At 40.7% G+C, this 25123-nt stretch overlaps 1 protein-coding gene across 1 annotated transcript in view; it reads right to left on the minus strand.

Moving 5' to 3' along the window:
- The window catches only part of KCNJ6 (potassium inwardly rectifying channel subfamily J member 6), a 217594-nt gene extending 194342 nt beyond the window's left edge, over positions 1-23252 (minus strand). Inside the window, exon 1 of the mRNA XM_054049053.1 lies at positions 23178-23252. The gene's annotated coding sequence lies outside the window, so the exon portion shown is untranslated. The remainder of the gene's footprint in view (positions 1-23177) is intronic.
- Between the last annotated feature and the right edge of the window lie 1871 nt (positions 23253-25123).

The raw sequence follows: 25123 nt of genomic DNA on the forward strand, positions 1-25123 counted from the left end.
AATATTCTAGAAAAATTAGGAATCTTGCTACATACATTTTCAAAGCAGTTTGCTAGCATTTGCAAAAAATGTTTGGTGGTGTTTGCAGCACAGATTAGAGACCAATTTTCAAAGAATTGGTGATGCAGCATTAATAGGAACAGTAGGGCAATCTTTGCACTATTTTTTTTCATTTCCTAAAAGGGATAACAGAGTTACAGAATAGTTCCATTCTATATAGAACACATCCCTCCGGTGACAAGACTTAGTGGTAGGGCTGTAGGTGCATTTCTATGTTAAAAATAACTAGGGTCCAGATTTTAAACAGTATTTAGGTGCCTAAAGATGCAGATGGCACCTACTGAGATAGGCATCTAGGCACTTCTGAAAATCCCTACTTGTTGAAATCTACCTCTTTAGACACCTAAAAATCTAGCCCTTAGTTTTTTGAGACTGGAAGGGTTGAGAGAGATGTGAAAACAGCATTAGCAGTAATAACCTCTGTGATTCGAACCATATTGCAGGATTAAACCATTTGGGTAATACCTCTTGAAGAAATACTAAATAATAGGGCTATAGTTAATCTTGGCAGAATTCAATTTTGTCTTTATAATTTCAACAGGTAATACTGATTATTTTAAAGCATTTTTTTTTATTTTCATCATTTTAAATTTTCACAATTGTGGGAAACTACGAGGGGGTTAGACCATGGGAAGAGTCAGACAATAGTTATTTAGTGACAGTAGATGTTGAGATTCAAAAAGCTAAGTTTTATAACCATTAAAACACAAATTGCCAATATCATATGTCAAAACTTAAGTCAAACTCTACATTCTCCAGGAGCATATTTTTTTTCTTTGCCTATCTGTAAATTTCAATGATTGATGGAAGTGTTTTTTCATTGGTTGTGTGTACTGTGAAATTGATACTCATCAATATTTATGGATTAAAACAAATCTGATTATGAAGCCTAGCTATAGTGTATTGGAGGTTTCATGCAGGGCTCAATTTGGCAGGCCTGCTCTTAGGTGGCCTCTGAGAAGGCCTCCTGGATAAGGCCCTGAAAGGAGATAGATGTAGGGATGCCTGGTTTGAGGATCTAGCTGAGATGTAGGTGCTGAGCAGCTTGGCAGCATCAGAACTTAGATGGTTCTTCACATGGCACCTGCAGAAATTTAGACACCTAGGAAGTTTAAGTGCCTGCAGGGTTAGGCAGCAGTTGAGCAGGGTTTTTGAGGACCTAATTTTTGTACTTATGTTCCGAAAGTGGCGCTTAGGTGTATAACTTCCTTTGTGGAGCCAGTCCCTAAATCAATTAAAAAAAAAAATGAAATGACAGGCTCCTAAGTCAGTTAAGTGTTGCAACACTGAGCAAAGCAATGTCTAAATATCTTAAAAATCTGGGCCTTAGGTGCCTTTTAAAATTATACCCACATAGTTCAGTTTACCGGTGTATGCAATAGCTATGGAAAAAGAATAAATATATTCTGGTAACTATAGACACTCATTTTATTGAAACTTAATGCTTTCTTGTGATTTCTGAGATTCCCAACAAGTCACTTGGGGTCAGATTGTGATATCCTTACCTACACAGAGTAGTATCTTACTCCACAAGTATTCCCATTGGCTTTAGTAGGAGTGCTGGAGTTACCCTTATTTGCACTGAATAGTATCTTCTTCTGGGCCATGATGAACATAAAGAGAAGGGGAGAAATTACAAATAGTTTTCTTCATTAAAGAGAAAATTGTGCCATCTTTATGACTGGAAAACTCCTAGGTATTTTTCCTTCTTGGGAACTGAAGACATAAAAGCTGCAGGAGGCCTAGGAATATGTCCTTAGGGATGGGAGGGGGATACTGTCTGCTCTACCAAATCCACAGGCATTGTGCTACTTGAGTTGCAACTTTTCAGATCAGAAACAAATCCATCTGATTTGTCAGTTGGGGTAATTGCATTTCTAATGTCACTTTTTATAAGAGTGATGATAACACTCCTGTCCTGGCAAAATCCCAATGTTTGTAATTCCATTCTGTATTCTTCACATTCCCTCTGTAGTTTCAACAGCAGAAGTGACTCCTAATTTTCCTCCTCCGTAAAACTGTTCTGTAGTGTTGCTGGTGTAAAATGACTTCTGGACGTGGCTTCATTTTAGGGGTGGGTGAATGATCCTTTTGGTATCTAAAGGTCCTTAAAAGATAAGTGCTGTCTGAATTTGAGTTATTTATAATTGAAAGTAATACTTGTACAGAAAAATATCATCTGATACATATGATATACACAACAAAATACACATATAAACACACTTTTATGGATAGAGGTACTAATTTTCATTATTTCTGGTGTATTTTCATGACACAAATGATTTGGTGCTGTATTTACCACCCTTTACATCAGCTGTCTTCACTGTGGTTCAATATCCATCACTAGCCTTCACTGAACAATACATTATTAATTTCCAGCTAACAATTGACACTACTTCATGAAAAGTTAGTTTCCTAGTTTTCACCCTACACATAAGCCTCCTAGTCAAGATTCTGTTAGGGAGGAATAATTCTTCTTTATGTGTTAAACCTTAACAATATATAGCCCAGGTCTGCTGCCTTTATTCATGTGGTGTGAAACTTTGCTTCACTGAAAAAAATGTAACTACTTGCAAAGTAAGACATTTCATCCGGGAGAACTTGAGCCCTGATAATCAGCTGAGCTAACCAGCTCTCCTGGCAACATGTGGTCACACATGGAAGAATCCTAAACAAAACTTGGGCCTTAGCAGACACCTGAAGAGAATCCATAGCAAGTGGATTGCTTTCCAGTGTGCCCTCTGCGACTTGCCTTGGAGACACAGAAAAATGTAAATCACATCAAGTCACCTGCAAAGGACCTCTCGCACCAGAAGTGGCCAATGCTAGCAGACTGTGTTGCTCCCTCCCTATCTCCGCTTCAAATGCAGAAACGCTGCAAGCTCCAGCTTCCGACTCCCCAAATACCCTGGCTACTGCATCCCAATCAATTCCTCCAATAATTTACTACTGGTGGAAGGACTACCACTGTCCCTTTGGATCACTGAACAGGATGCTACCAATAAAAGAATAAGTGCTGCTTCAAAGAGCCCTAAACTGGACCCCACCAATAGGAGGATTGGCGCCCCCTTGTAGCTTATGCAAGGCAACTCTACCTCCAGATGGCTTAGTGCTTCCTCACAGAATGTCCAGCACAACGCCATCATGAGAAGGGTCAGCATCTCCTCCCCAGCAGGTAATTTCATGGGATCCGATCATCGGAAGGGCTAGCACTATCTCACAGGTCGCCCATCGAGACCCACACAATGGGACCTCATTCCTAGACAGACCAGCACGACCTCCAAGACCACCCAATGGGGCCTTGCCCTCAGAAGGTCTCACAGTGCGTCAAAGATCCCCAGACAGAACTCATTCACAGAAGGACCAGCGTTGTCCCTGAAACTCCCAAGCAAGGCCACATACCTAAGGGCCAGTACCGGTGCCTCCAAGACTGTCTTGTTTATATTTTGGTATGTTTGTAATTTCTACATTTCCAGTGTGGTACAAGAGATTTTACCCATGTGACTATTGTAGTAGTTCTTAAGATGTGCAAAGTGCTTACCAAACACATCAGAAAATAACAGTCCCATATGCTTTCAATAAAGAGAAGTTCTTGGTTATCAATTGGACTTGTGGTTTAGCCAAAATAGCTTGCTGATAATACAAGGGGTTTGTGACACTTGTATCAAACATGCATAGGCTGCTTCTTAAATTTAGCGGTAAAAGGAAAAATTTCTTTGGGGGCAGGTGGTGGTGGGTGGTAACCAGGTTTATTTCCCCCCTCCCCCTCAGATTCACTGTAATTATCATGAAGGATGGTGTGGTTGCTAAAGCACTGGACTGGGATGCAGGACATCTGGGTTCTGTTGCCAGCTCTGCCATAGGTCTCCTGTGTACCTTGGGCAAATCACATTATTGAGATGGTGTTTCTTTCCATCTCAATAATACTGCCCTCCCTCACAGCTGTGTGATGATACATTCATTAATACTTGCAAGGCACTCAGTGATGTGGGTCATATAAATATCTAGCAATTGCCAATCACAGGAAAGAAGTGTTGCAAACTCAATTTCATTGGCTGTCATTTTAGAGTTGTGTGCACATACACACCTTCATTTACCATGCACTGTTTAATTTTAACCCCAATTACATTGCATTTCTGTTTTTCTTGCTATTTCTTATGACTTTAGTTGTCTTCCTTTTTCCTTGTTGATTCCTAAATTATTTTTTTTAGTATTGCTGTTAATATCATAGGCAAATGAGCAGAGAAGTTAGCATAAGGGAATAGAGCATGAGGAAAGTTCTCCTCTGCAGACCACAGCATGTATCTGTTGCAAACTGTGGGCTTATTCAAGAATGTGGTACCTTCCATCCTGTCAATGGGCATTCTGATCTCAGAGCCACTGGGGAATGTGCAAGAGTGATCCACAGTGAAGCCTGGAGGGGGAGAATTTGTTTCTTGTAGATGAACTAGGTCATTCATAGATTTCTGTCTGTTTCCAGTAACCTCCGATACAGGAGAAAAAAATGCTCACAAATGTTACTCATGGGCTTAAAATATACTTGAAAAGATGTATGGTATATTTTAATCTATAATGGAACTGCACAGCTTTCCAGATTTTCAGGACTGACCTAAAATCAGACCTTTAAATATTTCATTTTGGCATACTATTATGTGTGACAGTATATTAAATACTAAAAATTTGTCACGACTCTAAAACCTTATACATGCAGCCATCTCTAGGCAGGAAGGCAGCAGGCCATATACAGCATACCAAAAAACAGTAGGGGAAAAGAAGACTTTTGACTAAGGATACTGGAGCATGGATCTGGATTGATAGATCAGAGGATGTGGAATAGGTTCCAAAACTTTTTACTTTTAGGTCCTTGGTTTGTATCTAGCTTCGGTCAGTATGTCCTGAAAGTCCCTACCATCTAAGGTCTATATGAAATTATCTGGCCATCTCATTCCAGTTCCTGGCTGCATCATAAGTGGATTCACATCACAAATGTCTCTTTAATCTAGTGGGGAAAGGCATAACCAGAACCAATAGCAGGAAGTTAAAACTAGACAAATTCAAATGAGAAATTAGGCATCTTTGCTTAATTAAAAAAAAAAAGTGAGGGTGATTGACCACTGGAAAAAACTACCAAAGGGAAGTGATAGATTCTCCATTTTTGTGGTGTCTTCCAATCAACACTGAATGCCTTTCTGGAAAATGTGCTTAGTCAAACACAAATTATTGGGCTCAATATAGAAGCAACTAGGTGAAATTATATGGCCTAGGTGGTATAGGCGGTCAGACCAGGTGATCTAATGGTCCTTTCTGGCCTTAAAATCTATGAATGAATTGGCTCCCTTGTTGGCAGGCTCAGTAGAGCAGAATAAAATAGTAGTAGCTGAGGGATGAATGGACCCAGGAATAAATCATTGTCTCCTAAGAGCGATCCCTCCAGGTTAGGGTTGAGGCAGGTTGGTGGAACAGCATGGGACCTGTGCCGTACCTGTATTGTGGACTTCAGTTTCTAGTGCTTTCGGTTAACCATATTTCACTAAAACTACACTCAGCTTAGGGGGAAAAAATCAAAATGAATTATTTCAGTTGATTTTGAATCACATGCAATTAATGACGAGTTCTGCAATGTGTAAGTATAATGAACATTTAATACAATGACAGCTCTGTCTTTATTAGAGATCAGACCTTTCTGTTGTCCCTGTATGATACATTCTATTATTGTTCAACTAGTTAATCACCTCTTTTGTTAAGTCAAGATTTATTTTTACATTTCTACCCCTCAAGTATTGTTTTTTTATTTTTAGAATTGAGCCACCTATTGCAGTGATCTCAAACTCTTGGAGTTCTAAGATTAATTAAAAGTTTGTATCCCTTTCCCTTTTGTATTAAATTTAGATTCATGTCACGTGAAAATATGCAGCCGTGTATAAATGACTACTAGAGTTCCACCCATGATTCACAAAGAGGCATATGCTGTATACACTGATATACTACACAACAAATGTATTATTGCAGAAAGGTTCACAAAAAGGAGGATTAGTTTTGGTCTCTGTGTTTTGCAGTTATCTCCCATCTTTCATCCTACTTATTCCCAATGAAATCTGAAAATCATTGAAATTTAGGGTTGGGACGGACCTTGAGAGGTCATTAAGAACAGCCTCCTGCACTGAGGCAGGACCAAGTAAACTTTAGACCATCCCTGACCATGCTGTCTAAACTGTTTTAAAAACCTCCAATGATGGGGATTCCACAGCCTTTTAGGAAGCCTGTTCCAGTGCTTAGCTAGCCTTGTAGTTGGAAAAATTTTCTGCATATTTAACAAACTCCCCTTCCTGAAGGTTAAGCTGATTACACCATATCCTACCTTCAATGGACATGCAGAACAATTGATCACCATCCTCTTTATAATAGCCCTTAACGTATTTTGAAGATTATCAGGTCCACCCTCAATCTTCTTTTCTCAAGACTAAATATGCATATGCATTTAAAACTTTCCTCGGAGGTCAGGTTTTCTAAAACCCTTTAATCATTTTTGTTGCTCTCCTCTGGACTCTCTTAAATTTGTCCATTTCATTCTTGGAGTTTGTTGCCCAGAACTGGACACAGTACTCCAGCTGAGATCTCACCAGTGCTGAGTAGAATGGGACAATTACCTTACATACAACACTCCTGTTTAATGCTCCCCAGAATGACATTAGCCTTTTTTGCAACTGTATGACATTGTTGACTCTCATTCAATTTGTGATCCCCAGATCCTTTAACAGTACTACTGTATCTGAGTTCAGTTACAATGCATTCCCAAATTGATGCATCCTATTTCTAACTCTTTCTGTAAACTTGTATTGAAATAGGTAGAAATACCACATTTAGATATTTCACAGGTGATTAAAGAAGATATAAAGGATGAATTCTCCATTTTATTTCTTTTACTATACCATTCACCCATGGAAAGAAAATGCACTTTTAGCCTCTATTGATGTGGTCTAGTGTACTGAACACACAGCTACTATCTAGGAATGTCAGACTTCTGAAAACAATTCGCTATGTGCCCTTTGGCTATACCATACACCCCTTCCCTGGGCTGCATAATTTTTATTTCAACAGAATTGTACCCACTTATACCAGGCTGATTTTTCTCTATCTGCTTCCCCATTTTGTAAAACACTTTCCTAATATCACAGGAGTTATGTATGAGTAAATGTCTGTACAGAGCTTTGAAATTGTAAAGTGTAAGTGACGATTGATTGGTTAATATAGTGCAAGTTATTTCTGATGTCCTGCCAAGAATCCTGCTTTGCAGGATCAGCTTCCTTATATCTGATCATCTGCATGTTTTTCAGTTTAGACCTTCAGGTCTTTGATTTGATGCTTTAAAAAAAAAAAAAAATAGACCCCATTTAAATCCCATCAGAATGAATGCGATCTATTGGAAAATATTTTTGAGATTCCAGTTTTCAGTGCTGAAATTCATATCACTCATCTTTCAAAAGACTTCTTGTCAGACTACTGACATCTTTACTTAAAATCACACATCTAAGTTGCAGATGTTTTCCGTATTTTAGCTAAAATTACATATTTGCGTTAGACATCAAAGTGGAATATATAATATGGCATCAAAGTCTTTCTCCTATTTTAATGTAACATCATAAACTGGAAAAATAACCCTGAACATTTTTGTTAATGTTTAATGTTTGCTGATACTTTTACAGTAGAAGTAAAGCTCTGTCCACCTGCACACAGACATGAAAGTACATTTTGAGTGGGTAGTAGAGAAGCTGTGCATTTTATGACCTATTCATCATGAAAACTTATTGTGTGACTGAGATACATACTAGACTCTGGCAGGCACTAAAGCAAACTGACAGATTTCAACACGAATAAGCACATACACAGTAGGGGAATACCACATTAGAACTGAGGGACTTGCCAAAAGATGGATTATAAAGCAGCAAGATTATTCAAAGGAAAATGGTATTGTATAAATAAAGGAAGCAATTCTGTAGTCCAACTGACACCAGCGCTAGAGATGCCAACATAGTTTCTTGGATCATGCCAAGGGAGCAGATGCCACTGGCACAAAAAAAAAAAAAAAAAAAAGCCTTAACATTTGGTTATTGTTTTCCACCAAAAATGAGGAAGGGACAATGCGTTGTTCTAATATGCATGAGTGAAAGGATCTCAGATTTTTTGAGCATTGAAATAACCTTGTGTGAACAGGTGCTGTTTCCAACCTGCTTTCATACACATCCTATACAAATTTGGCATTTGATTTTTATTCACACTACAACGTAAAGTTTAGCTCAAGCTTCCTCTCCAAGCATGGCTGCTCCTAGGGTTCCTATCTCAGGACTGCTCAGCTCACACCACAGATCCTCTGTTGCTCTAAAGAGCTACTCCCCTCTCCTCCTTATCCGGGCTGGGAAATGAGCCACTTGCCTCAGTCAGTGAGCAGAATCCACTTAATCCTTCCCAAGTAGGATGAACACCTGCTAAGAGGATGGGTGTTTCTGGCAGACACTACCAGGCTGTTACACCTCATGAACAACCTGATTCAGCCGCTATCCCAATGAAGGATCTAGTCCTATGAAGTGTTGAGCACCTTCCTTAGGCCTTAAGAGAAGAGGCCATTTGGTTGAGAAACATAAATAGTGTATTTAAGTAAATGAAAATTAAATAACTTTGATTTAAGCTTCTCGGGGCAGGGACTCTGTTTTTACCTGTATTTTATTTGATGCCAAGTGTGCTCTTAGTGTGTAGCAAATACTAAATATTGATAGTCAAACATGTTGCCTTTATCTTTTCTTTTAATCTTAATTCAAGCACATCAGATGAAATTCATCCTTGTGCAGAGGGAAAGCCCAAACTCCATTTCAAGGTGTGTCTCTGAGACCTTGATGCTGGAGATGTTATCTTACTAATGTATTTTTAAAAAGGAATTTCTCACTTTATTTTACTGACACAAGGTCCAATTCTCCACTGCCATGCACCTTGTGTGGTCACTTACACCTAGGTGAAATGCTTCCATGCTCTTTTGGTAGTGCTTTATAGTCCCTTTGTAAGTGAACACCTGATGTTCAAGGCAGGGAAGAATCAGGCCCACAGTATATTAACATAATTACTTTTGGGTAGGAATGGGTCACTTGATGGTTCCTACCCTCCCTATCAAAGTGGATAAGTACAGCTTGGCTCCCCTGTGTTTGCCACACTGAAGTGACAAGTTAAGCTTGGCTTTTAAGCCTGCACATGCAGCTCTTGCACATGACTACTTATATAATATTGCAGCAGCCCAGCATGGGGAGGCAAGAATGACTTGAGGGGGAGGGCAGCAGTGGAATGGAGCAGTGCACTTGGTTTGAACGGTGAACAATTTCAGTCCAGCTTATGAAAACTGAGAGAGAAGTTTTGAGCGAATGATCACTTACACTACAAGAAAATTGTACAGGGGAAAAGATGCATCTCTCTGTATATGTAATAAACAGATGATTTAATTCAACATTTACAACTAATAGAAAAAAATTAGAACTGCCTATTGGGGCCAGATTCTTGACCCTGCTGCAGCCCTTTTGTGCTGCTCTAGTGTTGTAAATGGGATGGACAGTTGGCTTAACTTGAGATGCAGGAATATCCAGGCGGTGGACACCATGCCTGTGTGACCATCCCAATATGTAGGGAGTATGGTAGGAATGCTGTTGTGCTCTGGTGGTCTCCAGCTGGTGCACCAGGCCCTTGGGCCGATAGCTGGCCAGCCTGGCTAATTTAAACTCTGCTATGAATGGGGTCAGCATAGAACTAGCATGAGGACTGGGGACAGACACCATGTCTCTTTTCTGGGCTCCCTCCACACAGTTGGGTTCTGCCCATGTTGAAATTCTATATACCATATGGTAACAATTACTGCAAAGTGGCTGTGGTTATGAAAGTGCCTATTTCTACTCACCATACCTGCTTCCTTTGAGCCCATTTCTTCTTTGGGGTACTGTCTATCTCATGCAATCCCCATAAATCTATGCGATTGCACAGGGCTGAATGTAGCCCTTTATCTCTTTTCATCATAAGCTACTTTTAGGGCACTGACAAAACTTACAGAAAAGCAAACTGAATTCTAGCCTTCCTCATGCAGCAGCAACAAAATTGCCTGCTAAATTCCAAAATATTGGCTCTTTATTAGTCGCAATGCTGTAAGAGGCAGAACACAGCTTGACTTTCAGAACCCACTTAGAATTCACAGCGCTGGTAGTTAGGGAAACTGAAACTGAGCACAAGGGTTACAGAGGTCATTAAGAGAGAATAAATATGGAACCTCACAATGTCATTTTCAGTCACATTTCTGACTATAGCATCATTTTAAGATTCCTAAGCCTAAACTCAACTTTGTTTCTCTATCTTCTAGCCACAGGACTGCAGTGTTCTGTCATTTTGTCACATTGCCTATAAAAGTGCTCCTAGTTAAAACAGGATTATAACTGCTTTTTGTCTTGAGAATTTGAAAACGCGCTCTAAATGTTTTGAATGTTACTGTGATAGGTATAATGCTATACCTTTGCTGTGTGACACTTCTTCTTGGCCTAGGATGTCCTGGGATACAAAATATTTAATTTCATTAGGGGGTGAAGACCTTCTCATCAATATACAGGGGGAAGGGAGGGATACAGGACAGAGGCACTTGTAGCAATGAAGTTGAGAAGGGAGTTGTAGAAAACTGGCTGGTCAAAGACAAAGCAGAGCAGGTACACATTAGTTGCTGAATCCCTAGCAAGGGCTTTGTTCTGTGATGATTATTAGATTGAAATGATAATAGCTTCTTTGGAGTCCCTACCATATCAGTGCAAGTCAATCAAACTTTACTGCACTATAATAAACCCTTACTACATGACAGCTGATGCAATTGATTCTTATTTTCAACTGTTGTCATGTCAGAATGTCTAGGAGAGAAATGTTATTGTGCAAAAGTTCCTCCACTGAGATCAGTGGAGATGACAAAATGTAATTAAGGGATTGATTCTTCCCTCACTGAAATTAATGTTAAAACTCTCATTCTCGTTGTTGGGAATTGGATAGGGCCTTCTGCGTGATTAACCTCTGCCTGTAAGCAGTAGCTATCTTTTAAATGTTATCTTTGCTATATCAAAAAGCATTTAACACTGAAATATCAGATGAAATTAGTTTATAGTAGGGGGTTATCAGTGCCTACCAAATTCAGACCCGAATCCTGCAAATACTCACATCTGTAATTTTATGCACCCGAGTAGTCCCACTGAATTCAAGTGTGTCAATTTACTTGCATGTGTGAGTGAGAGCAGAATGGGGGTTTAACCACTTCAGCAAAACAAAGGTTAATTTTTACAGACATGTTAATTTCCCACACCCCCCAAAAACCTCCTCTCCTCATAAAATAAATGCTGAGTCACCTAATAAATGTTCTGCTTTCCTCAAACAACACACCAAAGATATATTTTGTGTGGAAATTTTATAAAAAAAAAAAAAAAAAAAAAAGGAGGGGGGGGATCCCAAATCATCTTCTAGGCTGAGATTTCATATGCTAGGATTCTGTCCAGGGGGAAATTTTGTCATGAAATATTACACTACTAAACTGGAATGGGCATTGAGGCCTACATCCAGATTTAGCAAACAGCCTTATCTTTATAACAGACCAACTCCATACCTTGGAAAACTGAATGCTCTGAACTTTGGGATGTTTAAAATCCAGATCTGAATTTTTCAGCCTTAGTCTAGCTCTAGTTTTGGGTTAGATTTGCAATCATTTAACATTAATGGAGACACAGAATTTGTCAGTAGCATGTGCAAAAGGAATCTGTGGTCATTACTACAAAGCTTCAGTCTACTGTGCCACAGAATAAACAAGCCATGGAGACAAACATCTGGATAATATTTATATAAAACTTACGCTTGCATGTACTGCAGAGCAGTCACCATTACCACGTGAACATTTACCAGCAGCTTTGAATAGGAAATCACCATCATTCTGCAGATATTGCTGTACGACCTGTTGATAAGGGCTAGTTTTAATGACAGCCCTGGAGAGATTAATATGATTTTATTTTTAATTCTGGCAGATTTCTGGTCCTGTTCATATTTTAATTTAAAAAGATTTTCTACAGCTGAAATGCAACAGTGTACTAATTATTCCTCATGTCTCTGCCTGTTGGTTTGCTGAGATAAGTATATATTCTATTTATTCAACACAGTTCCGGTCTGAAGTGTTAAAATTCTTACACCTACAATTGGTATTATCCTATAATTCAAGGATAACCGGCGAGATGCCCCATTTTGAGGCAACAGTAGCTCCTGGTTATACAAGCTCTGAGGGGAAAGGCTGAATAATCCCTGATTTTTCAGGCCCTGATTCACCATCCCATCCCACTTCAGCAAAGTATTGAAGCATGCACTTAACTTTAGGCATGTGTTTATGTCCCATCCACTGGGAGTTGGCAGATGCTGAAATGTTTTGCTGAAGATTCTGGCCTGGTACTCAGAATATCTGGGTTCAATTACTGTCTTCTCCAAAATTTTCCTTTGTGACCCGGGGTGATCATTTAGGGTGAAATTCTAGTCACAGTGAAGTCAATTGGAGTTTTGCCACTGATTTCACTGAAGCCAGGATTTCACTCTTCACCTCAGCAGGACTAGTGAACTGGGAGAAAAGGAAGGAAATTTTACTTGGGTGTTAATAAGTGTTTTAAAGTGGGAGAAATCGGTTTGACAAACTGATGGAAGTTACAGACTTGTAGGGGAGGGGAGGAACTAATGCAGGCAGTGGTGAGATGTCATTTTGTCATTCTTCAGATTAATACTTTGAAGAATAATCGGCAATTGCCCTTAGTTTTGATTGTCCTCCTAATAATTCAGTATTTATTCACATGCATAACTTCTCCTTGGCTTATGCTGCTAAAAAAGCTACATTATCAAGACACCAGTTGTTTCTTTTCTTTTCTTTTGGATAGTGGTTATAATGGGCAGAACCGGCTCCAGGCACCAGCTTCTCAAGCAGGTGCTTGGGGCGGCTGCTCTGGAGAGGGGGGGCATGTCCAGGTATTCGGCGGCAATTCGGCAGACGGTCCCTCACTCCGCCTGGGAGTGAAGGACCTCCCGCCGAATTGCAACTGCAGATTGCAATCACGGCTTTTTTTGGTTTTGTTTTTTGTTTTGGCTGCTTGGGGCGGCCAAAACCCTGGAGCCGGCCCTGATAATGGGAAGAAAAAGGCAGAGGATTTCCTGCAATGCTGCAGCACAGATCTGAGCTGGTGAGCTGAACGTAGGGATCCTCTAGGATAAGCACTGCACAAGGGGGTTGATTAGACCACTCAATGAACTGCTCTTTTTCTTGTCATCTTGTCCTTCCTTTCAGCTTTCTGTTTCATTCTCTCAGTCTGTATATTATTGTTTTCTTATTCAAGAAAGCGCGTAAGAAACTTTTCTGACACTTCAGCACAAATACTGGGTCTCGGCGTCTACTGGAAAACAAGCACCAGATTTCTGTTCCAATGAGTTCCTATGTGCTATGAGCACAGATTAATTCTTAGGGCCACATTCTGATACTCTTATAGTAAGAGAGAATATATTCGATTCAGTGGGACTACTCATGAAGTAAGAATAAGGGTATCAAAATTTGGGTCTTAGTGTATACCTGTATAATGCCCTGGCTGGGTCATCAACAGAATGGTTCAAACCTGAGATTTCTGGATGTAAACATGAGTGTCTACTGATTGAGCTAAAATACACTTAGTGCAAAAACTGTACCAGCTAGTAAACCTCTACATGATCCAGCCACTAGAAAGGGACAGAGTCACTTTTTGTACTAACACAGTGTGATAGGGCCATCCTGCCTGGAGTGCCCTCCTTTGGCACGTCGTGGCACTATGGGTGTGCTGCCTCAGTTTCCCTCCTTCAGAGTCCTCATTAGTTTCACTTCAGGCTTCCTTGACTCAATAATACCCTCTTTGGTAGCTGGTTTATTATTTAAAAAAAGTAGTGTAAAATAGTCCATAACAAAAGTCCCAAATATATAGTCCACTTCTCACCAAAGTGCAAGCAGTCATTAAAACTCAAGACCTCTCGTCCCTTGATGCCCCACATACCTGTGCCTTCAAGCACAATTGTGTTGCCTGTCAGTCTACTTCAGTCCCTGGGCAGCCAGGCCACCCCTTGCAGCTGAAGTGTAACCCTACTCTTCCCAGCAGAAACCCCCACAGCCTCTCTGCTGGGAGTATCCTTGCCAGGCGAGAGTCCCTCATTCTCCTCAGCTCTCTCACAACTCTCCAGCCCTGCAGATGTCAGTAGGTTAGCTCCTCCACTATACCCTGCCTTTAGCCCTCTCTGGCCTGTTGCTCCAGCTCTCTGGCTTAGAGCCAGTAGGGAGCTACCTTTGCTGCTCTCTGGCCTTCAGCCTTCTCCCACGAGCCACCCTCTGCTTCCTTCCAGGACTGCTCCAGACCCCTTGTCTCTGGCAACGCTCATTCACCCTTCCTGACCAAACTAGTCTGCACTGACTCTCTGGGGCCCCTGCCTGCCCCCACCCACCCCCAAGCTCTCTCTCCCTGATCCTTTATAGCCCCCAGATGCTGCCCCTCCCTCTTAAATGGACAAATGGGAGCACCTGTTCTGGCACAGGGGCACGGGACCTACTTCATTTACTGGGACCAGCCACCCCGTGGCATATAGGTTATACATTCCCCTGTCTGGGGAAGCTGATCCTGAGCTTCTCAGGTCCACAGCAACTCACATCCCCTTATGAGTCACCAGGTGCTCCTGTAGATGGACCGTTGGCAGTAGGGGTCAAGTTCAGGAGCGCTGGATCTATAAGCACTAGCCTTTACTATCTGAGCCAAAAGACCCAGCTCTGTTATCTCAAAGGGTTTACTGACTCAGATCTCCATAGTCCAGGCACTAGTGGGGGACAGTGTAGATTGTAGGTTATACGGCAGAACCTCAGAGTTACAAACACTTCAGGAATGGAGATTATTCGTAACTCTGAACAAAATGTTATGCTTGCTCTTTCAAAAGTTTACAACTGAACGTTGACTTAATACAGCTTTGAAATGTTACTATGCAGAAGAAAAATGCTGCTTTTCCTTTATTTTTTTAGTAGCTTATGTTTAGCACAGTTCTGTACTGTATTTTTTTTTTTTGTCTCTACTGCTGCTTGATTGCATATTTCTGGTTCCAAATGAGCAGGGCCGGCTCCAGGCACCAGCTTGGCAAGCGGGTGCTTGGGGCGGCCACTTTGGAGAGGGGCGGCGGGTCCAAAGATTCGGTGGCAATTCGGCGGACAGTGCCTCACTCCCGCTGGGAGCGAAGGACTTTCCGACGAATTGCCGCCGCAGATCGCGATCGTGGCTTTTTTTTTTTTTTTTTTTTTGGCTGCTTGGGGCGGCCAAAACCCTGGAGCAGGCCCTGCAAATGAGGTTGACCGGTCAGTTCATACACTGATGTTTGTAACTCTGAGGTTCTACTATACTTGTAAATAATAAGGTTTCAGATCCTACACCAAACATATGACCTTGGTTATGCTCCTGCTGAAGTGAGAATGGAATGTGTGTATCTGAGGGTGAAGACTAAGGAATATCAGAAGGGAGCATACATTTAAGCATAAAAACCTATGTATAGACTAAAATGACTAAAATGTATAGACTAAAAATGAAATGACTGATTCTAATATACTAAGCAGATATTTCATTGTTGATCATTCAGAAATAGAACAGTGTTTCTTCTAAAGGAATTTATAATCCTAGGGGCAGTTAAGCCTAAATAAATAGTATGACTCTTTTTTTCTTTTTTGATGCTGATACTAGAAAGTGTATCCAATATTCAAATATCACTGAAAAAAGTTATAATAAGTGAAGAGAACCACTGAATTAATTAGCAGGTTGACTCCAGTTACAAATTACTTCTAAACTACTGCTTTACACTTCAAAGCAACCTTTTATTCTTTGCCACTGGCACCGAAAGCCTTGATGCTGCATTGTGTTTGTGTGGGCAGATCGCTGCATTCATGCAGAAGCCCCATTGATTTCATTGAGACCCAATGTGGCTGACAGGGTCCATCTATTTGGATCGGATTGTAGGATCCATGCCTACATTAGGAATCTACAGGATTGATTGTTTTTTAATTGATGCAGTACAACATACTAGTGCTGACAGCAATAGGCCCATTAAGACTCTTTAAATTCACTTCAGTGGGAGAGTGCTTATGCACTGAGGGCAGAATAGTTGCAGCAGCTTAACAACCTAAATCTAAAAGCCCACAAATAAAGTGCATATTACCAGCCAACAACAATGTATTTTGCTGTGACATTTAAAGCCCAAACAAAATGTAATTCCTTGGTTGTGAAAGTCACTACTCACCACATAAAGCCCAAGTAGACAGACTTTGTGAGGGGAGTTCAGTGGACTTTGGTGGAGATTAAATTCACAAGTCTTCTCAGCTGCAGGAAGGATAGCTATAGCAAAGCACAGTTGCCATTCTAGCTTATATAGACTGAAATAGCCACAGTCTCGCCAAGATTCCTAGCCACAGTGACCCTCTCCCCACAGTTTCTTCTGTATACTGCTGTTCTGAGACATCATGAAGCTTTAATTCTGCAGTGCACGGGGGTGTGTGGAGGTGGCCTGCATGGCTGTCCCTTTCTCTCTCTCTCTTTCTCATACTTCCCCTACCATGAAGCTCAGTGCAGAGGGCTTTGTGTTTCAAAAACTTTCACCCTTCTTGCATAGCTGATTGGACTATAACTGAAAATTGTTCTGGAGTACAAGCAAATAGTTACCTATAGCTCATTGTTCAACCCTTCATCTCAGATGATCTTTCCACCAGTTACAATATAATTGGATTTCAGTTATCAATAGCATTCTAGTATTACATACAGCCCAGACTTTCTAAAAACACAGCTCCAGACTTTGTCATCCTAGAAGAACAAGAGTTATTCTCTCTTCTTGGGTTTAATTGCCACCAGGATTAGTATTTCCTCTTGAAGAAACCCTCATCTGTTTTAAAACTATCAACATTTAAATATTGATGCTTAATATTAGAATCAGGAATTTCATTTTTTTTCAGACTATTGAACTGGTTCACCCTCTCACTCCTATATATTGAAATACACACAAATTTCAAAATGAACCTTATGTGCTAATTCAGTACTAGTCTTTCTTAACTTGCCAATGTGTTTTTCTAGGTAAACACTTCCATCATTCAGCAAAGACATTTTAAATTACAATGAAAATAAAAGAGGGAATAAAATAAAAAAAGTTCAAATGTGTGTTCTCTACATGTTTAAACAATAACGTTACTTCAGAAACAGTTTACTTATATGTGGAAGGAACTAAACATTTACCGCATTCCTTTTATAAAGTATATTTACAAAATTTCAAATACATGGAGAAAAATGATTGCACATGTGGAAATGCTAAACATCTAAAAAAAATGATAGTGAAGACCCAATGACCCTGCCCCACGAACCTCCAGAATTCCTTAATTTAAAGCAAGGACCTTAAATAAAGTTTGCCTTTCTGAAGCATTTATCTAAGCCTCTAGTGGAGGACATGTTATGACAATGCATGTGGTATTCTATTTCTCTTATGTAATTTTAGAGAATTAAATGTCTTACCTTCAAAATGTTTTGTTTCATAAAGTCAATATAAAACACACTGAAATAATAATTTAACAAAATACATTTGACTACCAATTAAATATTTACTGGAGTAAAAGTATATGTGTCTTTGTTAGTTTATGTTGATTTCACTGAAAATATGCTCACAGAAATTATACAAAAAATTCTTCTCCTGATTAAAAGGTAGAGTTGTGGACTTTGCTGTTGATATCATATTTATTTCAATGATCTTTCTTTTCTTCTTATATTGCTTTATATATGGTAAAGTTAGTTTGTTGGACTGCCGTGTTAGAATGTTGGCTTATGTAAAAAAATTAAGAATCTAAAATCTTGTAAGTGATCTTATTAGATGTACTCTAAATACCTTTCTTTTTAAAATGCTTTTCATGTTTTTGCCTGAAGGTGCAACAATATTTGTAGGCTTGGCAGAATTCAATTTTTTTTTTTTTTATAATTTCAGTGGATAATTTCAGTGTTTATTTCAAAGCATTTTTGACAGCTTTCAATTTAAGTTTTCACAGTTGCACAAAAGTATAGGCTATGCATTTTAATTTTTTAAATCCATTTTAAAATTTTCAAAATTGTATGAAATTTTGGGAAATCGGACAATGGGGAAAGGGGTACAGACAATAATTATTTAATGACAGTACATATTGAGTTTCAAAAAGATAAAGCTTTGTAACTGTTAAAATACAAATTGTCAACTTCATATTAAAATATACAAAGTAAATATCCTTAAATCAAACTCTAATAAGTTCTCAAGCAGTATTTTTCTTACTTTGCCTATCTGTAAATTTTTATTATTATTGATTATGCTATTTTGGTTTGTGTATACAGTGAAATAGATGTTTAATAAGAGGAAAAAATGGTCAGTTTTCAGAATGGAGAGAGGTAAATAGTGGTGTCCCTCAGGGGTCTATACTGGGACCAGTACTGTTCAACATATTCATAAATTATTTGGGAAATGGGGTAAACAGTGAGGTGTCAAAATTTGCAGATGACACAGAACACTCAAGATAGTTAAGTCCAAACCAAACTGCAAAGAGTTACAAAGGGATCTCACAAAACTGGGTGACTGGGCAACAAAATGGCAGCTGAAAGTCAATGTTGATAAATACAAAGTAAATCACATTGGAAAACATAATCCCAACTATACATATAAAATGATTGGGTCTAGAAAGAGATCTTGGAGTCATTGTGGATAGGTCTCTGAAAACATCCACTCAATGTGCAATGGCAATCAAAAAGCTAACAGAATGTTGGGAATTATTAGGAAAGGGATAGATAATAAGACAGAAAATATCATATTGCCTCTATATAAATCCATGGTATGCCCAGTTCTTGAATAGTGCTTGCAGATCTGGTCACCCCATCTCAAAAAAGATATATTGGAATTGGAAAAGACAGAAAAAAAGGCAACAAAAATGATTAGGGGTATGGAACAGCTTTGGTATGAGGAGAGATTAATAAAACTGAGACTTTTCAGCTTGGAAAAGAGATGACTAAGAGGGGATATGATAGATGTCTATAAAATCATGACTGGTGTGGAGAAAGTAAATAAGGAAATGTTATTTACTCCTTCTTATAACACAGGAACTAGTGGTCACCAAATGAAAGTAATAGGCAGCAGGTTTAAAGCAAACAAAGGGAAACATTTCTTACACAATGCACAGTCAGCCTGTGGCACTCTTTGTCAGAGAATGTTGTGAAGAGCAAGACTATAACACAGTTTAAAAAAGAATTAGATAAGTTGATGGAGGATAAGTCCATCAATGGCTACTAGCTAGGATGGGCAGGGATGCAAAACCATGCTCTGAAGTGTCCCTAGCCTCTGTTTGCCAGAAGCTGGGAATGGGCGACAGGGGATAGATCACTTGATCACCTGTTCTGTTCGTTCCCTCTGGGGCACCTGTCACTGGCCACTGTTGGAAGACAGGATAATGGGCTAGAGGGACCATTGGTCTGACCCATTATGGCTGTTCTTATGTTCTTAACATTTACTAATAAAAATCTAATCCTTCCAAGAATATTTGCAGCTGTTTTATCTTTCTTTAATTTACTTACTCTCTATCCTGTATTTTTGGAGTTGCAAGTACTCAGTCCCTTCCAGATTCATGTCACTAGCTTGCTACCCCTGTCAAGAACTGGTATTTTGGCAACTTTAAATCAGACATTTGAAGAGATTATATCTAGACTTCCAGGCTGTGATTCTTCATAAACAACTGCATTGGTGCACCCTTGGCACAGAGTCCCACTGACTTCAATGGGGTTCCATAGGGACACAGGGGCCCATCCATACAGTTATCTTTGCAAGAACAGGGTAAGCTTATGATCGGTTTGAAACAGGTAATTTATTGCAAAGTGAGCTGTGTGGATGAACTGCTTAATTACATAGATAAAGTATACCCTCAAGAGTGGAGGTATCTGGACACTGAATCTGTAATTCTACATATAAAACTATAGTATCTACGGTTTATTGCCTCACAGGACTATGGAAATATTAAACAAATCTTGTTTGCCTAATGGAAAAAAAGAGCATATGGACACAGTGAACAGCACAAAGGTAATTAATCCAACTATATCGACCCTGAATGAACAGTATTCGTTTTGCTGTAATTTTTTCTAGAGTATAGTTCTTTCATAATGCTAAGTAATAATTATATACATGTACTAGTAGTTTGGTAAGCTTTTTAATAACTTGTGTAGGAGAACTGTGCAAATAATGTACACCTGATTAGTATATTTGAAGAATATACCCAGTTTGCTGTTGGTGAACTGTCAAAGAAAAGTCAATTATTAATTATGCTTATTATGACTTTACATTATTTGCCAGATAATGATGATAATTATTGATCAGGAGCTGATTTGCAAGCACTTCATTGTAACTATTTGATATTCAAAATTCAAGCTGTGTCATCGGTCACCTAGGTCACATGGTGTGCTTCGGCTCCCTTATTGGATGTTGTAGCTCTTAGAAATAATTTCCCCAAATGAATGTTTATGGAAGCAAATTTAAAATTCACTTTTCTGCGAATTCTCACCCAATGTTCACTTAAAATATGCGTTTTCTGTTCCTTCCAGTAAACTTATTAGCACTGCTAGAGAACAATCCTAGGAGGCGACTGCAAATGGGTCATGGGAACACAGCTGAGTCAAATTCATTTAAGACCCTGGAATGAGTATTTGCAGGATTTTTACAGGAACATTTTTCACTCATCGGGAACATTCAGGCTTCTTATAGGTGTTTATTAGCACTCGACAAAGTACTTATGCAACTTCTAAAAAATATCGCTTGAGTATTGTCTTTGCAAAACTACAATTATCAGAGACCTGCAAATTTTTAATGGGCAGTTTATCTAAACGTTGCCATTTTAGCTTGAAAACAATCACAAGTGGAGTTTAGTGAATCGTTTTCTTTTGTATTCGTCTGTTTCTAACAATACACTGGACTGCTCCAAAGCCATTGAAGTCAATTGCAGTCTGCACTGACGGGGGTCAGAGTCCAGTTGCCTTCTTCCCATCTTTATGGGTAAGTAAGGAAGTTTTGTCCTGCTCAATATAATTTTATTTCAGGCTTTTCAACCTCTTTTCATGTGCCAGGATCCAGTGCACCGACTGACCTCTCTTTCTCTCTGATTAGCTGAGTTCCACATTTATTTCAAGCAGTCATTGAGATAGTGATTGGCATTAAAACTGTCTCTCTTACTCTTGTCTCGCTCACTAGACCCATCACAGACCCCTGTATTTATAGCCCTGACCTAGGTGCTGAAACAGCGTCTCGGCTGCTGTTCTGGGTCCTGAAAAGTTGGTGTGATAAACCAACGCGCATGAAGCGACTGACTGATTTGCAAGCATAGACTCCATTTAAACTGGGAAAGTCTCTCTTAACTGCCCGACCCTTGACGTTTTCTAGCTACTGGGGCAGTTTCAGTTCAGTTCTCCTCTCGACCCCCCATAGCTACTCTGATGCACCCCCAGGAGTGAAATGGATGATTTCCAGGCTGTGTAACCCCACGTAATGCTACGAAGAACAGGTGTCCCCCAGTTTTCCAGGAGCATCGAAATCTGTTTGTTAACATTGCGATCGAGGGAGATTTTGGAAGCAGGGATCGCAGCAGCTGAACTTTCTTCTAGGGCAGACATATGGAGCTAGTCTTACCTCAAGCGTCGTGTCCCCGCTCCCCACCTCTGAAACGTGTTTCCTGATACCAGGGTCTCTAATTCCGGGCCGCTGAACAGACTATCTTGTGGCTGTGTTTTCAGCGGAAGCAAATCGCATGCAAGCTCGGAGCTTTGCCTACAGTCCCAGTGAGTGAGGGGTGTAGTTCCGAGCCAGCTGCGGCACCTCTGACAGGCATCTGCAGTATTTCCCCCTGATACCAGGAAAGTTTTGTCCCGCAATTTCTGTGAGACTGGAGCTGATTTTTCCCCCCTCCTCCCAGGTCGCCATGGTGATACCGAGCTCCCGCTCCCTCGGATCAAGACAAAATGGGCATCACTTGGTTAGCAGCGCCCTGCTAGCAACTATTCCTCTACTGCAGCCGCTCCTGGGCAGGTCTGCGGAGCCGCTCTCCTTGCCCGGCCGAGAGACTCCGGAAGGCAACGGTGTGACCCTACGTCACAATGCCACGCTTCCCCAGAGCCCCTCGGACCTTCTCCCCGTGCAGCCATCGCTCCATTCCCCAGGAGAGCCAATCTCCCCAGCCCCGCGCTCCCATGTGTTGCTGCGGCTGGGTACCGCTCTCCCAAGGCACCCCACGGACAGTGAGAGACATGCCTTTGCACCCAGCCAGCGGGCTCCATGGGCTGGAAACATGGAACTTAGTAGCCCTTGCCGCTAAATAACTGATTCGATCATCTCCGATACTATCAGCTCAGCTCTCCCTGCGTACAGCTCAGAACGGTCCTAGTCACATCTAGCGAAGGAAGCCTTAAAAGTAAGAGCAAACATGGAACTCAATGACACACAAAAGTCTCCTTTTCACTGAGCAGCGATCTGGCTGAAATGGCACCAACTTCCAGGGATCTCCGCGTTACACGGCGTTTACTGCTTAAATATCACACCACACCTCGGGATGCATCTCACCAAAACCACTAATGAGCGGGGTTCCCTCTCCCAAAAGCAGAAGCCCAAGCTTCACATGACTAGGACAATTGATTTCCTTAACTGCCAAAGGAAAACATTGCATGCAACGTCTGACAGCTGGTGCCTCCAGCCTTAGAAAGAGAGGCTGAACCAATCTTTAAAACCACAATTTGCTGGATCTTTCTGAATCCAGTGAGTGTTTTTCCCCCTCTCTGCGAGTTTCCAGTTGCTAATGAAAGACATATGAAATTGATCTCCCTTCTGTTATGTAACTGCCTTCTCTCCGGTCTTTCTGTACTTGGGGGTGACATTTCTCCTAGAGTAGGGAATTCAGGGACAAAAGAAAACGGCAAGAATTGGATTTCTTGCGGGAATGGACAATAGCTTGTTTCCCTTTAGCAACTCCGCCGTCTTACCTGTTTGTGGCAGGTTGTTTTCATTCAATCATGATTTTCTTTTTTGGAATGGAGCAGGATGTTGTTGGCTGATTGTTCACTCAATGATGGATTAAAAAAAATAAGAAGATGATGCTCAGTTTTACCTCGACCCTAAGCTGCTCTCTCGCGCCTCCATCCTCCCCGCTGCTCGCCCACCTCTTGATCCAGTTTGGCTTCCCCACATACACAGCCAGGTGCCGTATTCAAGTCCAATTCGCTCTGTGTTGCTAGGACAGAGTTAAATGAGACCTGGAGGAGATCAGACAGCAGGGGGGGGTAAGACCCGGGCGGAATAAAAAAGCACAGGCAGAGAGAAAAGTGTTGGACCACGCAGGGAAACGTCATGAAATCCGCAGATTCAATGAATTCTACTCAATTTCAGGCGAGTGGCTGCTGTGCTCTCCAGTCAGAGCTGTAACAAACAAGGCAGAGGAAATAAAACTGTGCGCAGTGCCATCTGCTGGAGCAATGCTGCAGCACAAAGCAGGCGGGAGTAGGGGGTGGGTGGGTTTTAGGGGTTGATTGCTTGCTTTCCTACCTTCTGACAGAGCAGGGAGACCAATGAAAAGTTTATTATCTGTATAGAGCTTTGCAAAGCCAGCCTGGTCCCTTTCCTGCAGTATTTCTCATTGGGAGAGAAGAAAACTAGTATTCATCCTGGACAGGGAGGACTGGACTGGGACTCTTTATTTGCAGCTGAATTTGAGAAGGAATGAAGAGGTGCTGGGAGGGAGAGAGAGCATTTGTATTGCTTTACTTTGGCCTAAGGAAATGGAAATATACAAAATAGAAAAAGGGAAGGAAGAAGGAGGAAATAGCATTCATCAGCCCTGCAGGCTGGGGAATGAGCCAGCGAGCTAAGAGGGACCTCCTTGACTCTCAACAAACTTAGGAGCTGAATGGCAGTGGCAGAAGTGGGGCAGGAGTCAGACCCAGCAGTGACATCATCAGGCTTTCAACACTTGTCATCAGTCTGTTTTCCCCAGTTTTGACTGGCATTTCCCCCCTCTTCACCTCAGCCCTGGTCCCTCAGTCCCTCCATAGCATCCTCACTCTCCTGGCTTTCATGTACCCACTAACCCCCTCTCTCTTTCTCCCCCCCCATTTTTATCTCCTTATCTCCCCTTTCCCCCTTCTCCTCCTCAGTAATGCCCTCTTTGCCCCTTTTCCTTTTCTGTACTCCTATAAACTAATCCTTCCCCAGGTTACATATAATGAAAAAAAAACAAAACACCAACAGATTACCTATAAAGAAATCCAACAAAGTGGAACCAACACAATATTTGCCAGTCATAACTCTGACCACTCTGCTTGTATAGTTCATCCTTTCCCCTCCATCTTTTCATTTGTCTTGTCTACATATACAGGGATAGGGACTGTCTCTTACTCTGTCTGTTCAGTGCTTGGCTGCCTGGCAGAATGGGCCCCCTAGGTGTTACTATAATATAGATAATAATCCCTGATACAATAATTCAAGAGAAGGAGGAAGGGCTCTTATGGCTGCTGACTGCTTTTTCTGAAAGTCTGATCAGTTTTCCAGTGTGTTCTTGTAAGGTTAGTTTCAGCCCCCGCCCTCAGCTCCAGAGTTCACACCTGCTCAGTAACAGTAGATCAGCAATTACCCTTCCTTTTTATGCTTCTAAAATGACAGGAACCTTTAAAACAGAGTCACTTTATTTTGTAAAATCTCTTCAGTCTCTTCATCTGCAACCCCCTCTAACCTCACCCTTCATCTTCAGACCTTCTTTATTTTCCTAATGCACTGTCTGAGATTTGTTTCTCACAAGAATTCATGTTGAAATGTATTACATCATGCTAGCCATGTAAACGACTATGTTCTAGGTTCTTAAAAAAAATCAGTAAAAGGAACCCTTCAGTGATTGTTGAAAGTGGTAATATAAGGCCTCATCCTACAAGGAGATTCA

This window comes from Malaclemys terrapin, chromosome 1 (genome assembly GCF_027887155.1).
Source record: "Malaclemys terrapin pileata isolate rMalTer1 chromosome 1, rMalTer1.hap1, whole genome shotgun sequence".
Lineage (NCBI taxonomy): Eukaryota > Metazoa > Chordata > Testudines > Emydidae > Malaclemys > Malaclemys terrapin.